A 13,769-nucleotide genomic window follows, 5' to 3' on the forward strand; every position below is an offset into this window, starting at 1 on the left:
AAGGCACATTCCACCGCCATTCTGCATTTGCTCAGTCTATTATTGAACCGCCCCTTATCGCTGTCCAGATGCCAGGTATATGGCTTCCTGACCCATGGGAGCTAGGGGTACACTGGGTTTCCCAGGGTCAGTATTGGCATTTCAACATCATCAGTGGTTATTTTTTGGTATGGAAAGGAATTCCCTGCTAGCAGCTTTCTGAACAGACCTGAGTTCCTAAAGATGGGCACGTCATGCATCTTTCCCAACCATCCCACGTAGATGTTGGTGAAACACCTCCTGTGATCAACTAGTACTTGCAACACCATAGAAAAATATCCATTTTGGTTTATGTAGGTACTCTTTGGCAAGGTGTTTGGTGCTAAGATAAGGATATGTGTGCCATCTGTCACCCCATCACAGTTACGGAATGCCATCCACTCTGTCCTACACGTTTCCCACACTCACTACTCTTCTTAGCAGAAGTCTATTTATGGCCCTGCACACTTGTATCACAGAAGATCCCACGGTGGATTTACTGACTCTGAATTGATCCCCAACTGACCGGCAACAGTCTGGCATTGCTAGCTTCCACAGATCAATGATGACTCACTTATCTACTGTGAGAACAGGTCTTATGGTAGTATTCCGATGCTTCAGGGCTGGAGAAAGCTCTGCGCAAAGTTCCTGGAAAGTGGCCTTATGCATCCGAAAGTTCTGCAGCCAGTGCTCGTCATCCCATACCTTCAGACTGATGCGATCTTACCAGTCAGTGCTTGTTTCCTGGGACCAGAAACAGCACTCCACCATGTTCAGCTATTGCGCGACAGCGCGCAGCAACTGAGAATTGTTTTGTTCTATGGCTTGTGGCAGTGCTGCTTGAGTAACATCACAATTGTCCATGCTGCAGCTCCTCTCTCAGCTCTGGAAACACTGAAGGATAAGTTGCAAGGTGTTTATAATGCTCACAGTGAGAGTGCAGAGCTGAGCGGGCTCCATGCTGAGCAGGCAATAGCGTATGCATGGCTGAGCTAGACGTGAAAACGTATTGGTTTGTTTGCTGTTGATATCAGGGGAGGGAGGAAACTGCATCAGGGGAGGCCGAAAACCTTCCCAAAAGCTCCTGTGGCTAGTTGCACTGTGGGATATCTACCCACAGTGCACTGCTCTGTTCATTGATACAAGTGCTGCTGTTCAGGATGCACTCCCCCAACGCAGTGAGCGTGGTGTGATCACGCCTGACCAACTTCATTAGTGAGGCAGCTGGATGTTGAAATTAAATTGACTTCACTTTGCAGTGTAGATATTCCCTGAATCTCAGTGCAGCATTGGTGCCTAAATAGCACCTTCACTAACTACTTCACTACTGATAACTTGAGCAAATATATCCAGTTACGCTGCTTATCCCAAACTATCTCCCACCTTTTCAGGTGCCAGAAGCCCCACCTCTGCTTAGCCAGCTGCTAAGACCTCCAACTTCTACAGTACATACAATAGTTCCAGAGGGGTAGCTGTCTTAGTCTGTATACAGCAAAAACAACGAGAGTTCTGTGGCACTTTAAAGACTAACAAATTTAATATTTGCAGGCATAAGCTTTCGAGAGACTTCAGATCTAAATTTGTTAGTCTTTAAAGTGCCACAGAACTCTCGTGGTTAGTACATACAATGCATCTGATAATGTTTCCACTCTGATAATTGAAAAGGCAGAGCTGTGATAATTAATTGCATTGAATATTGTATTAAATAACAAATGGAATACTTCCTTGATTGAGTTATTCATTTTCATATTTAATTCTATAAAAACTTCCATTTTTTAATTTATCTGAAGCTGCTGCAGAGCTTCTAGTCTACTGCGCTGGAATCCTGCTGAATCCAGAGGCCTTTGATGCAACATTTAGGTCAAGTCTGGCACAAAATACAAAGGTTCTTGGTTATTATTACAGTGCCCTGATTGGGCAATGGCCCTATGTAAATATATACAAATAACTGCATATTTGTACTCTTCTGTTTAAGTAAGAATTTCTGCTACATGACATCTTTTAATTTGTTGAGGTGATTTGTGTAGTCCTAAGTAGAGTTGGCTTTCCTGTTCTGTGAAAATGTTTGAGATTTCAAACATTTTTCCATTCCACATCAGGACAAAACTGAGACCTTTCAATTTGTTATGAGAAATGAGACTCCCCCTTCTCTGCCAATAGTCTGGTGTGTACAGCAGTCATCTAGGATGTGGGAAACCTAGGCTCAAGCCCTTGCTCTGCCTGATTCTGAGGAGGAACTTGAACCTGCATTTTCTCCATCTCAGGGCAGGAGTGCCCTCACTATTGGGCTGTTGGCTATTCTGGATACATGCTCTCATTTTGACCAGAGATTCCATTCTTGATCTGTCAAATTTTCCCAATGAAAGTTTCATCGAAACTGATACATTCCTGTGAAAAGTTTTGGTTTTAATGAATTGGCATTTTTTATGAAAAACAGTTTTGCTGAAAAAGTCTCAAACATCTGTAGTCCTAAACAAAGCTCACTGGTACAAGTTATTGCTATTTCTGTTCTGTTGTATGAGGATTCAGGTAGTGGAAGGATGATTTTCCTGTATTCTGCCTTTTGAAGCTCAACTGCATCATAGGTGCTGGAACTAGTGGTGTTGGGGCTGCTGCTACACCCTCTGGCTTGGAGTGGATTCCATCATGGACAGGGTTTACAGTTTGGTTCAATGGCTCTCAGCACCCCCACCATAATCATTGTTCCAGCACTTCTATACTGCATAGGATGTAGTAAAGCCTCTTTGGGAAATACTGTGTATTTTTAAAATACTTTATTTTTGGGTTAACATACTTTCCATGTTTTGCAATAATCTGTAAAAGGTAAAAGGTCACCAGGGCTTATAAAAAAGAGAATTTTTTGTGATGTGACTGTTTAATCTTAAAGCAGACTTCAAATATAGTATTGTACATTAACATATACATATTTTATTGCAGGGCTAGTGTTGGAGAGCTTAAGAAAAAAAAGGAAATGCGAAAGTTAATGTTCCAACAGCAATGTTAATTCAACCACATTGCATACGTGCAGTACTTTATGTTTCTTTTTGGTTTTATTTTGATAAGAATTTAGTTCTATCTTTCAAAGGTCAGTTTGTTTCGAGTTATTTGATTTTTTTTTTTTTAAACCTGATAATGGGTGGGGGGACGTTGTATTTTTTCCCTCAAAAATGACTTGAATGAGAGTTAGTGAGACTAATCCCAGTGCAGAAAATTAAATACATCTGAGTCTTTGCAAGTAGTGAGGCATAAAAGTCAAAACTAGTTACAAGAAGAATAAAGATAAAACAAAACTGGTGCCTAATTTAACAAGCTACCCTAAATTCAAAGCAAAGTTTTCTCACCACATGCTTTCAGCAGTCTTACTGATCAAACTTCTTGAGTCAGAACTCTTTCTCCCAGAATCCAACCAATGCTTCTTTTGTTGCTTCAGGTGTTGTGGATGCAATGGGCAAGGAAAAAGAGAGGAGTGTCTGGGGTGTTTGTCTCTCCTTTTTATAATTTCAGTCCCCCTCTTGAGAAACATTTCCAGCTAGGTACCAGGAGACCCAAAAAAAAAATCTCTGTGAAAGGAAGTTCCCTGCTGCTTTTTTCTCATCTGTTTGAGCTTCCTGTCCTCCCCTTCCTGCTTGATGACTCTGTTTACTGCTTAAATATAAATTAAGCAGAATACGCATTCCTTTGTTTAAGACACTCTGCCAGCCTTAGTTTGGAACACATGTCAATAACACCATACAGTGGAATCTTACAACTTCACATACAATGTTGCCACATGCATTTTATCAGGACGATACTGATCAGCAAATTATGAATTTTCAACTGATATCTTACCAGGCATACTTTGTATAAAGATTATTACAGTAGTATGTAGGGTGTGAATACAGGGGTATATTCTGTCACAGTATGCCCCTTAGTTGTTCTGTGGTCTCTCATTACCTAGCCCACTACAAATAACATAATATGAGATAAGACATCCTTATCTGACTCCCATAGTAACTTTGAATAACTACTGTTCTATGTACTATATCAAACGCATTTTGAAAATATATAAAATTCATATAAAGAAGTGATTGCCATTCAGTTGATGATACATTTGATCTCTATTTGATCTATACATGAGTTATCCTGTCAGAACTATGCCAGTTCTTGTCATTAATCTTGAATCCATAGCTTTTTTTCTTCTATCTAGAATTATACCTATAAATACCTTACTTGAGATGGAAAGCAACTGAATACCCCTTCAGGTTTTACACTGACTGAGCTCTCCTTTCTTCTGCTGCTTCACTATATAACCCTTTTCCAGTTTTATGATTTTATAAGTACCCCTTTATATGACCCTTTTCTTATATCTTCTTTGTAAGAGACCTATCAAAATGTCTGTAGTGTTCTTCAAGTTTGCCTTAAATTCTGTTTGAATGATATCTGGACTTGATGCCTTTCCACTTTTTAACTAGTTGACTGCCCTCTCTGCTTCTACTCTTGTGATGGGCCTTCGATCGATATGTAAATAATCTCCTTCCTCACTATCTGGGGGATTGGCCACTGGCTCACCATTCATTGAACTTTTCCGTTTGACACAACAGTCTATTCAGTTAGTTACTATGGATTTACGTTGGTGTAAGTAAAAGCAGTAAAAAATTGACAGAGATATAGTGTTGGTAATGGTTTTCAAAAACATTTTAACCACACTTTGTACCGTCTTTAGTGAAGGTCATGCCATGTTCAGCTGAAACCATTTTCCAATAACTTTTAGAAAGGATTTCCTAGCATAGTCTCTTGTGGTGCAAACAAGGCATTAATATACTGTTACTTTGGTATACATAGGAGATTTATGTTGTTTTGATTCAGTGATGAATCAGACAGGAGCTATCTGATGGTGTGAGTGGTATTGTTAACACATTAGTTAGTAGGAGAGCTAAAAGCCATGAGCTGGAACAGCTAGGAGAGGAAATGAAGAGAGATGCGACCAGAATAAAGAGAGAGAGACAGCTTGAAGGAGAAATATAGGCAGAGAAGCACTGAGTGGAAGAAAGCCAAGGAGTGTAGATTGCAAATGTACAGAGGTGCTTATAAAGTCAGAAGGCATGCTTTATCATGAGTGTGTTTCGTTTGTTTTGTTGTATTATCGTGGAGAATTATAAATGTAGAAGTTCTTGCCAGGACTTAACATTACTCCAGTAGCTGGGGTACTCCATACTTGATAGCGATGAATTAAGAAATGGAAGGTGATATATTTTGTCTACTCTGCTTAATCAATTCAAAAACAAAATTCAGAAGGGGAGAAGGCCAATATTATGTATAATATCAGGATCCTTGAAATGCTTTGGAGAGAGCCTTTTCCTATAAAATGTTGCAAACATTTCTGCATGATTAGGTTAGTTCTTCTTCATCTGCTCAGCTGGTTTAAAAATAAATTGTTTTCATTGTATCAGGCACACACATCCCCCCAACTGTAAATTTAACAGCAGTTTGCTGCCTGGATTCCCACAGTACCAGCAAGTGATCAGATTTGAAGGGAAGTTAAGATTCTCTTCTTCATCACAGGACAATCACTGATTTATCAGAGGCAGCAGTTAGTCTATTAGGGAAAGCTCACAGCTGTCTGCAGCTGCTCTAGTGTATTTCTCTCGGAAGGGCCCAATGCATGTTGATAAGGAAGAAAATCTGTAATGCAATACATTAACAACTGTTGAGAGAGAAACTAACTATGAATTTTGAATTTTGAATGCAACAAAACTATTTATGTAAAGCTGCCAGATTTATACAAAATGACAGCTATAAAAACTGACAATAGTCTTTGTTCCTTTTTGTTAATGTTCAATTTACAGGTGCAATGGAAATAAAAAAAACGCTTTCTTGTATCCTGTACTGGCATAGATATAAGACTTCAAAAACTCTTCATGGCTCACTTGGTTGGACTCAGACTAGGGCTTCCGCAATTAGCATTCTAGCCATCTTCCCTCCCTCCTATTTCTGCCTCAAGCCAAAATTGTGGGTGGGAAATAGGAGTCTGCTTCTGAAAACAAGGCTGTGAAACACTGTACCCAAAGCAGACCACTGTAAACCCCATATTCATCATTTTTGTATGGTTCATACTAAGCATGCTATATAAGATATGTAATGAAAAATTATAATCTACTAAAACCCATTGTGCTGTCAAAACGTGTATCATTGGTGTGTATCAAGTTACAATATTTTACTATATAATTGTTAAAAGAAATATGCTATAAATTTAAGAATCTCCTATACAAGGGTGGTAGCCTCCGCCCAGGATGGTATTAAGGTACTTTTATCCTGCAAAGGAGTTGTAATTGTAATCAAAGGATTTACAATACAATGACAAATGCACAAGATTATACAATGGAGATTGCTCAACCCTATGACTCAGTTGCTCAAGACAACATCAGGGGTTGGGGGTTCATACTGAGCAACTTTGTAACTCAGCAGAGCCCGCCTGGACTAATGTCTACTAAGCACATGGTCAAAAGATATATAATAAGGAACAGGGATTGCATGCCTTGGCTTTTCTCCTTTCCCACCTATGCGGGAAGCACTGAGATTCAAAGATTTCAACAGGAGAGTGGTACTCAAGTTTCAGGGAGAAACTTGTGCATTGAGAACTATAACATCTAGTGGAGTGAGAAAAACTGCTTAATCTAGATACTGCCTAGTACAGGGGTTCTCAAACTGGGGATTGGGACCTCTCAAGGTGTCGTGAGGTTATTATGGGGGGGAAGGGGGGGGGTCGCAAGATGTCAGCCTCTACACATGCCAGGACTGTGACTATCAGCCCTGCACATGGCTGAGAGACAGAGCCCTTCAGAGCTGGATGGCCAGAGAACAATGGCTGCTGGCCAGGTGCTCTGAAAGCAGTGCCACTCCAGCAGTAGTGCAGAAGTAAGGTGGCACAAGATGGGGGGGTTGTCACTTTTGGGGAGGAGATCATCACAGCCTGAAATATTTTCAAAGAGGGTCCCAGCAATAAAGTTTGAGAACCCCGGCCTAGTGTTATAAGATTTAACATTTAGATTGCTGCTAGTGTTTTTACTGTTTATCTTTATTTTCTTTAGTGCCTATCTCTGATCTCTTATGCCTACCACTTATGCTCACTTCAAATCTATCTTTCTGTAGTTAATAAATCTGTTTTATATTTTAACTAAAATAGTGTGTTTTGGCTGAAATGTTTGGAAAATCTCAGCTCACTTAACAAAGGCTTGTGTACGTCTTCTCCATGTTTATGGAGGGGTGAACTGGGTAATAAACTTATACTGGTCAGGCTCCTGACCACGGCAGGACAGAGCAACTTTGGGGTGTAAGATAGGGAGCTGGGGTGAACTAGCTGGTGCCCTTCTCTGAGATTCATGAGTGGCTCTGGGAACATTCATGCAATCTAGCTGGATATGGAGTTTCACATGCTGTTGTGCTAGGTGATAACAGCACCTTGAGGGGTTTGCTGCTTTACATTAGCAAAGTACTGTGAGTGACAGCCCAGGTTGGAGAGTTAAGGGGGCATAGTGGTATGCTGGGGGAACCCATCACAAAAGCCAAGGGTGTTTTTGTTGTTTTGTATCTCAGTACTTTAAAAGTGAACTGAAAATGTTTTTTTCCAACATGGTCCATATGTCTGCCTGTCCCCCTACACGTATATTTATTTCCACCCCACACTTCTAATTTTTTGGAACTTGCACTGTGGTTCCTAGTCAAAACTCCCAATTAAGTTAATGGGAGTTTGTACAAATAATGCCCAAGGACTGCAGAGTTTGGTGAAGTGTCCAAAGACATGCAAATTTATCTCCTGATGATCCGCAAATACAAGTCCCTCTGAACACAGAGATCCATGGTCCCTGCCAGAACCACTGTTATTTAATCTGTCTTCTATCCTCAGTTTTAGGGTTTTATACTAACGTCCATCACTGTAGTATCTGAGCATCTCCCAAGTTAATAAATCAGTACAGGATATTGAATTAATATTCTTTATCACATTGTCCAGTGTTTTTTTATGAATTAAGATTATTTTTTTAACAATAATCTGGAATCAAGAGGTTAAAGCCAACTTTTACTAGCCTACTGGCTGTACAAACAAGCATTCCATGGTAAAGATAGAAATAAAAAATTAGAGATGGAAAAGATCTATTACGTAATGTAATTAATTCCTCTGTCACTGCAGGATTCTCCCCTAGAGTACAGTCTCCTGTGCTTTGTCCAGTCCCCTTTGCTTTGTGCCATTTAAAAGGCTGTCATCTATATATGGAGTCATATTCCTGTTCTAAAAACTCCCAGATGTTTCAGTCACCATCAAGGGAGGTGATTGTGTGTGATCACCACCTATCAGTCAAGCTAGCTTACAGCCCTTCAGATGGAGTGAATCACAGAGGGAAACGTGTATGTAGGTTGTAATGACACACAAACAGCAGGTAGCTGGAGAATTAATCCATTAAAATGAAGGGGATTGGATAGATCAAAGCTTCTCTGTTGCAGTCTGTCTTAGATTTGGTTTGGTTTGGTTTGGTTTGCTATGTTTATTGCGCTTCTATAGAGACTTAACTGATGACCATACAGAGTCCTCATCTTAGGTGATTGGTTTTCTTAGTCAAAGGCAATGAATTTCAGGCCTCTGCCACACTACAGGAGTCCCCAAATTCCTGAGATGGTTTTCAAGATGGATATTTTGAAACCAGTTTAGGTAACAGTTTTATTGGCAGAAGCCAGTCTATGTGCTTGGGGTGAAAAGTAGTTTTTAAAGCACTTTTTGAGGCTCTTTTTGGCAAGCATAAAAAAGTTTTCGCTCTGTCCATGTTAACTGCCACTTGCTGATAAATAGTTTTGCAGAAGAGTTCTAAAGACTTGATCTTCCAAAAACCATTTCAAGTTTGGGGACTTCTGAAGTGTGAGTGGAACCTCACAGTGTCCTGTCAAAACCTGCACTGGACACTTATGACTCTTCCAAGTATAATTAAAATCGCTACACTCTCATTAACAAAAACCTGGTTCAATGTATTCCAGCAGTTCTCACCTACTGGAACAATAACTGTAATTTTATAGATACTCCAGGTTTAAAGCTACTGTGTATTTTTTAACGGTATGTAGTAAGACAGCTGTTTGTAAGAATGGCTTAAAGTTAGGATCAGTGGGTACAGGAGCCTGTATCAAAGATTGTTTCATTCTCTATATTCAGCAAAGGCAGCAGCAATATTATATAAACTAAATATACAAAAACCTTCAGTTTGCTTCAGCAGAGTCCTCCATGTTGATCTCCACTGTATCATTTATGTACATGAGAATGTCAACAAATAGGACTGCTTTTCTTCTTAGCGCCTCTGTCACACAAGTTCAATGTAAGCTGTAAAATATCTAACGGCTGCTGCCAAGGAGAAAATAAATGCTCTTGAAAATCAAAGAGAAAAATATTTCTTCCCAATTTCTCAGCACTCTCACCTCAGCCAAGCATCCTCAGACACTTGTGGGATTTGCAGTTGTAAAATTCCTACTTCATGAAACTTTAAAGATGAATGTTGTGCGTGTCCCTTACAGATCAGTTTGTTTAACCAACAAGATAAACCTTGGGTAGGGTTTCGATATTTGTGTTAGAGAATCCACTACTAATGTAGTATATCAAAGGAATATGAGGAAAGTAGTGATATTATTATTTTATATCAAACTCTAGGAGAGCATTATGTCTTATAGATCTAAAATAAGGAGTTTACACCTTAATTTCAACAGACAGTCAAATCATGGGGTGACCAAAATTAGGAAGATGAGGAGACCCATTTGGTAGAAAATTCTTATTGTCTTGTTTCTCATTTTGAGGTTGTACTCCTTTGAGTTGCCATGTTATATCAACTTCTTGGATGCAGTTTTGGTCACAAGATATTAGAGAGACAAGATGTATGAGGTAATCTCTTTAATTGGGCCAGCTTCTGATGATGAGAGAGACAAGCCTTCAAGCTTACACAGAGCTCTTCTTCAGGTCTTAGAAACTAATGTGTTGACTACTTATGGAAAACAATCTGTTCCACCTTGTATTTAGCTGTGACACTGTGAGAATGTTTCCTAGTCTTCAAGTAGAGCTCTGTGTAAGCTCAAAAGTTTGTCTCTCTAACCAACAGAAGTTGGTCCTGTAAAAGATATTACCTCACCCATCTTGTCTCTCCGAACAATTTCTTGGGGCTTTTATCTCTTTTCTTTTGCAATTATATCATGGTCAAGATTTTGGTATTGAGATCAATGATTTGGATCTGAGAGAGTGCCCTCACATTCTTGTTCTTGATTGAGAAAGACAAATGTAATTACTCAGTTCATACATTGGGTCATATCCCTAGATTTCAAGGATAATGCCTAATTACTCAGTTCCACAGCAGACTGCTTTTTTCACATTTTTACTCTGAAATATAATCACAAACATCTTTGACTTCAAGCAGAAATATTTGCATAATCTGTTAATATTCTGATATGGACCAAAGTAGTTTATCAGGCTTCCCCGCTTTTTAAACCAGCCTTCATTGTCAGGTGTGAAGTTACAATATTCAGAGACACCAAAAGCCATTGAACTGACAAACTGTACCCATCCTATTTTTCCTTGAAATGCATTTTCCAGTGTTAAAAAGCCTTGGGACATATCCACTGCTGTTAAATCAAGGTTAACAGTTCCCTCTAAACTATTTTTCCCTTGAAATCCCTGGTTTTCAATAAAAATTCCCACCAATAAGAGTATATTGTTGTCAGACCTACGCCTGTCCAGGTTCAGCACTTAAGTGTGCTGCAAACAGTTTCTACAAAGAAACAAATCCAAATGTTTGTAAGATGACTTGTATAATTGGTATATTTTCTTGTTTGTTCACACACAATTAAATTCTAATAATTGCTGCTTACATAATGTGAGCAGCTGAGTTCAAGCGTTTTGTTTGTTATGTTTTTGCTGACTACCGTGATCTGGCCTGTGTGCTGCATCAGTCACAATGGTAGAGCAGCTACAATTAAAATAGGTCTGTCAGGATCAGGATTCAGAATGACAAGCCAGCAATTAAAGGCATGCTGCAGAACAGTGAAAACTGAGTGACAGAGTAGTGACGCAGGTGATTGACATGTTAAAAAGGAACAGCCAAAATTCCAGGGTTCCTTTTCCCCCAACTGCTGAGGTAAGACCTGTCATGGAGTTACAGGAAAATGTCCATCTCCATCTCCTTATGACATTTGTCATTCTAAAAATCAAATCTCTTAAATACCTTTTCTGGTGGCTATTTTACCAGTTATTAGTATATCAACTCCATTTACAAATTCTTTTGTTCACTAGTATTGTCATATTATTTCTAGCTCACTTTAATTGGATCTGACATTTTTAAAAAAAAAGCATGGTTCCCTTGTGCTTTTATAACTTAGCAATTTGATTTGGATAATCAAATCTGGTCCATATTTCCAACTAATTCAAGAAAGTTCCTTCTGGTTAGCCATGACAAGATGAGAAAATGGATAGCTTTGCAATATTTTAAGCCATATCTAAATACATTAGAATGTCATGAGTCCAGAGAGAGATTTGATTTGAAATCTCATTAAGGAGTGGAAAACAGCATAAAAAAGCAGTAGTCTGTCAAGACCTTCATCTGTTAAATGAAACAGTGAACAGCACTCTTAAAATGGGATAGCTGACAGAAGAAGGCCATTGGGGCTGTAAACATGAGATGTCCAATGTTTGTGAAGATTGATTTAATTCTCCAGTTTTGTTTTCTGATTAGCAGATGAGGGTAGATGGTACCAACAAAGTCAAGGGAACAGCAAACAAATTCATAAAGGGCTATCAGTAACATACTGACTAGCATAGGAGATACTCTCTTCCATTGTGACTATACTTGTAAAACAACATCAGGAGTTCTAAAAATCTGATGCTTAATATGCTTCTAGTTCATAAATACAATAATGTAAATCTGCATGCACTATAACTTTAAATTACCAATGGGCAGTTCAGAAAATATCTGTAGCCTTGTAATGTAGGGAGTCAGGATACTACACTCTGGGCATGTCTATACTACAGACACTATACCGGCATAGCTAGGTTGGCTAGCTGATATAACTTTCAAGCACAGACCAAGCCTCAGATACAGTAGCAGCCTTAGACCTTCTTGAGACTATGTCTTTCACTGCAAAAAATGGGTGTATTTTTTTTATACTGTGATAGCTAGCTCAGTTTAAAATCCTAATGGAGACAAGGCACAGATAGTTTTCTGCCTCAGTTGTAGCTAGGCAAGACCAATCCTGGGTAAGGAGTATACCAGCACTTAATTTGTAATGAAAGAGGAGCTGGGGCTTAAGCAATTTTTTTATTTTCATAACTGACGTGCCAAGCCCAGAGGTGCCATGGCTCAGCCCTGGCACAAATTAAGCACTGGAGTATACTTGTTGATTTCAGTTACCCACATCAAGGGAAAACCTACCTGTGTCTTTTTTCCATCAGGATTTTACATCAAGATAGCAATCTCGATGTGAAAACACACCTTTTAGCAATAAAGACATAGTCATAGCGTATGTCTCTTTAGTAGACTTTCCTACCTCAAGTCAGTTGATTGCCAGTTAACTCAATGTGTGTAACATGTTTGTTAGTGCTAGTATGGACCTTCCTATACAAACTGTGGAGTCTGTAATAAATGTGGACTGTGTCCACACTAGCCCTAAGGCACATGTCAAGTATCTTGAGTTAATTGGCAATCATTTCTCTCAAAATAAGGAAGTCTAGTAGTGAAGACAAGATCCTATTTTTATGGTTAAAATAGCCCTTTGCTTCCTAGAACCCTACACTTCTTTCACACACCACAACCAGCCGGAATATTATCTATAATTCCCTCTCTTCAGGTAAACCTACACAGCAACTGGGAGTGTGCTTCCCAGCTCAGGTAGACAGACATGGGCTAGCTCTGCTTACACACTAAAAATAACAGTGTGGACATGTAGATGGACAGTGGCATGAGCTAGCCACCTGAGTTCAGACATAGGTAGACTTAGTTTGATTTTTATGAAGGTTTAATTTGATTTGACATCTGTATTTCAATTGCTTATTAAAGTTCAGCACATTCTTAATCTTTCAGTATTTCATGTCAAGAAGAAATTCTAAAGCTTACATATTATTCTGCATGTTGTGTAATGTATCTCTAATTGTGTGTATGTAGGTATAAAAAGTGTGTGTATGAGGGTACGAGAAAAGAGGAGTATATTACATTTTTCATAAGATTTGATCAAATACAATTTTCCTACTAATAGAAGACTGAAAATTCCGATAATTGCACCAATAATTCCATAGATTTGTACTGTGTTCTTGTGATTGCTTTTCCTAACATGGGTCGAACCTTCTTCGGCATTTGAAAAGAGGAATATAGCTTAAAGGTATTCCTTTTAACTTCCAGTCTGTAGTTCCATTCAGTGCCAGAGCTCTTTTTTTTTTTTTTTTTTTGCTATCTAAACTGCCCTAAGCAATGCCTCTTTGTGCCTGGATGTTATGCTCTTTGAGAAATTCTTCTTTAGTTTTTAGTGTGCATGTAAAGAATGTATGGAAGAAATTTTGATCTCGGTTACACTGGTATAAATCCAAAGACACTGAAATTAATAGAGTTCTTTGGATTTACACTGGTAAAAGATCAGAATCTTATACACTGCATTTAATGTGACTGAAAAGCATTTTCCATGCCTTTGAAAGTTAATGTAAGTTTCATACTGCATTAGGGAATAATGGCCTCATCTTTATATGCTACAGGAGATGCTATAAAAGCAGT

This window comes from Emydura macquarii, unplaced genomic scaffold (assembly GCF_026122565.2).
Source record: "Emydura macquarii macquarii isolate MOO-44397 ecotype Brisbane River unplaced genomic scaffold, CSIRO-AGI_Emac_v2 contig_1477, whole genome shotgun sequence".
Taxonomy (NCBI): domain Eukaryota; kingdom Metazoa; phylum Chordata; order Testudines; family Chelidae; genus Emydura; species Emydura macquarii.